Source organism: Epinephelus moara, chromosome 1 (assembly GCF_006386435.1).
Source record: "Epinephelus moara isolate mb chromosome 1, YSFRI_EMoa_1.0, whole genome shotgun sequence".
Lineage (NCBI taxonomy): Eukaryota > Metazoa > Chordata > Actinopteri > Perciformes > Serranidae > Epinephelus > Epinephelus moara.
Genome location: NC_065506.1, coordinates 5,072,812 through 5,076,174, shown reverse-complemented (window position 1 = coordinate 5,076,174; position 3,363 = coordinate 5,072,812). Strand labels below are relative to the sequence as shown.

Sequence of the window (3,363 nt, the reverse complement as noted above, 5' to 3'; positions counted from 1 at the left end):
GCGATACCCGAATCCATGACTCTACAATCGATTCATCTAAGGATTCATGGCTGATTTGTATCGATTGAGGAGGCTGCTACCGACGTAGCCGTATCTCTCGCTTGTCAAACCGGATATCCGGTCGTATCGGTTAATCGTTCCCAACCCTAGTAGTAAGTGTATAAATCCCCTCTTTGTGAAGCATTTAAGGGGAAAATTCCTCACATTTTGTAAAAATTAATTTTGGAAACTGATCAGCATTAATGGAAGTCAAGCTGCTTGTTATTTCAAGAGAGCACCAACACTGTGTGTCTGCATTCCAAATAGGGTAAAACCTTTCTATATATAAAATTACTTCATACCAATCTAAGTAATTCAAGGATGAGAATGACTAAATTGGTACAACCACATACATGCATTTACATCTTGCTGCTGACACTCAAATCCAGTAGTGTATGTTCTTGGCCAGAAAAATGTCTTCCAAGTTCCACTAAAATCCATAAATAAATTTTTTGGAAGCAATTCTGCAATCAGACAATGAAGTCTAGCTAAAATACATTACTAACAAAATTTATCAAAAGTTTAAATACGCAATGACGAGTTTACCAGCCTGTTGTTCATGCAGCATTTGAAGGTAATTGCAAGCACGACCACAAACATTTTTGCCACATCTTTTCTTGTGAATGAAAATGAAACATAGTTTTTATTATCAAAATCTATTTTTAGCTTGTCATCATCTTGTTTTCCTCATGGATAAAAAGGTCAGTGAAATTAACACTGTAGAAGGTCTGTGGGTTGATGGTGTTTGACAGGCAGGCAGGAGGCTCAGTTATATGTGAGTGTAGCTGCGCTGTAAGTAAACAGTCTGAACTCAGATCAGTTTTATCTGACAGAGATGAAAGTTTAGTTTCAATCACCAACTCTGTGAAAGGACACATGTTTAAACCTCCAGACCAACATGTTGGAGATTAAGAAATAATTCAGGCTTTAGTGAATTTATTTCTCTGCTTCTTACAATGAGATGGATGAGTCAGAGTTTACAATGAACCTTGGTACAAATCCCAGTTGTCTCAGATCGGTTACTTGTGGTGTCAAAGTGTTACAGACAATAAATATGTCGAGCTTTTCAAACGATGATCAGTAAGTGTGTGCATGTAAATCACCCCTTAAACCTGTCAAACACTATTGGAGAAATGACAGTTTCTAAGTGTGAAGAAATAATTTGTAGTTGTAGGGGAAAAATGGTCTAAGTGAAATATTTATACAACCTGTCACCTTGATTCTCATTTCTAATACATTAATCAACCTAACTGGATTTGTTTTAAGATTAAAAAAAAACATATAGAAAATACAATGACTGAAAGTCGACTAAAATGTCGTGAATTTTTGTCGACTAAAACTAGACTTAAACTATGAAGGATAAAAATGACTAAAATGTGACTAAAACTAATAAGCATTTTCATCTCAAGACTACGACTACATCTGAAATAGCTGTCAAAATTAACACTAATTTTTTAGCTGCATGAGCTGTTGTATTCATCAAATAACAACCTGGAGTATGTTCTCGATCAGCAGCAAAGTAGCATGTATTGCTGCCTTGAAATGTCTTGGGGTAGATGGGTGAGCTTAAAAGCATCTGTATCCAACCCAACAGCCCATGTTTCATCTTTTACTAAACCTGTTTCAACCATGACCACAATATTTCCCAAAAGCTTATTCAGGTAGTTTAAGTTGCATCAATTTAACTAGACCTTAAGTCTAGAAGTAGTAGAAAAGAAAATGATTTATTAATTTGTGGAAGGCAGTTGTTGATACAAACTGTTGCTCTATATGAAGCCACTGTGGACAAGAAGTCATTACACTTTTACCCATCAATTCTAAATACAGCTTACATCAGCTGAAGACCCATAAATATCCCTGTATCCGCATGATGTGACAGCTGGGAACTGCTCCGTCTACAGTGAGGGATTATGAATGTGTTACACTAAAAATAAATGGCTCCAAAATGTGTAACTGTAAACAACGAGACAAATTTTCATCTACTCAGCCTTGTGTGTCAGCTAGGCTGCCAAACGCATATCCTCTTACTCTGACAGAGAGTGAATGGCAGACGGCGGGAAGCCTGAGCACTGCTAAATGAGACACAGAAATCCTATTACAGTATGTGTGTGTGTGTGTGTGTGTGTGTGTGTGTGTGAGTGTGTTTGTGTGCGTGTGCATGCGTGTGTGTTGCTGTAAGATGACCCACTGCCACTCGCCTCTGTTAGCAGGGAGAATGTTTTAAAACCATGCACAATCACATACATGCATTTACTTTAGTGTGTATTGACAACCATAGACTGAAGTAAAAGAATACTACAGTGAAAGGAAAGGTAAGAAAGAGATACAGACCATGAAATAAATCAATAAAAGTTTCTCTTCCTCTCTTCTTTGGATGTGCCTGACACTTACAATAGGCATGGACACCCGTGGGACCCCCACCCCTCCTACACAGGAGCAAGACTCGCAGACATAAAACAATAACATCTTTGTTCTAACCCTAGCTGCAACAACCAATCTAAAAAGGAGTCAAATCACAAACACCTGAGACAATGACTGCATCAATAATTGATAATGAGCATCCCTAAATCCCTGCAATGTCATATTGTTCTTTCTCTCCCCCTGATTTACTGTCTGCCTCATCACTATCAGCAATCCAATAAAGGTAAAAATGATAAAAACAAGAATTACCGCCTCGTGGTTGTATGCCTCCGTAAACCAGTCAAGGTGTAGTTACAGTTTACATCCATGTCTGTAAAAATATGGATGCTTCACACACATCTTCAATTCAGCAGCACAGAAGATCTATACAATCAGCACAGTTTCACAATGGACACCCGAGGTGAGTGTCACCAATTCAGTATCTGACCAAATGTCTCCCCTTCTGTTCCTGAGATATGATGTTGAGTTAAGTTGCAAAAAAGGGTTTTATGCAGAACATTATGATGTCACAGTGAAGTTAAACTTTGACCTTTTGGATATATAATGACATTTGTGTTAAATTTTGCCATAATTTGCATTTGAATTCTTGAGTTATGACCAAAAACATGTTTTGTTAGGTCACAGTAACCTTTGACCACCAAATTCTAAACAGTTCATTCCTGAGTCCGAGTGGATGTTTGCACCAAATTTGAGGAAATTCCCTCAAGGCCTTCTTGAGATATCCCATTTATGAAAATGAGAAAGCCACAAGGTCACAATTGTCTTTACCTCTGACTAGGGATGTCACGATTACTTGATTTCACTATTAACCGCGATTTTAAACGCCACGGTTAATTATTCGTAAAGATTCCTCAACACCGTCACTCTCCAAAGATTATGCCGCGACGCGGAACCATATACAGT

The 3,363-nt window shown here is 37.9% G+C and overlaps 1 pseudogene; it reads right to left on the bottom strand.

Annotated features, from left to right (window-relative positions):
* LOC126407048 (serine/threonine-protein kinase BRSK2-like) overlaps positions 1 to 3,363 on the bottom strand; it is a 221,543-nt pseudogene that overhangs the window by 186,234 nt on the left and 31,946 nt on the right.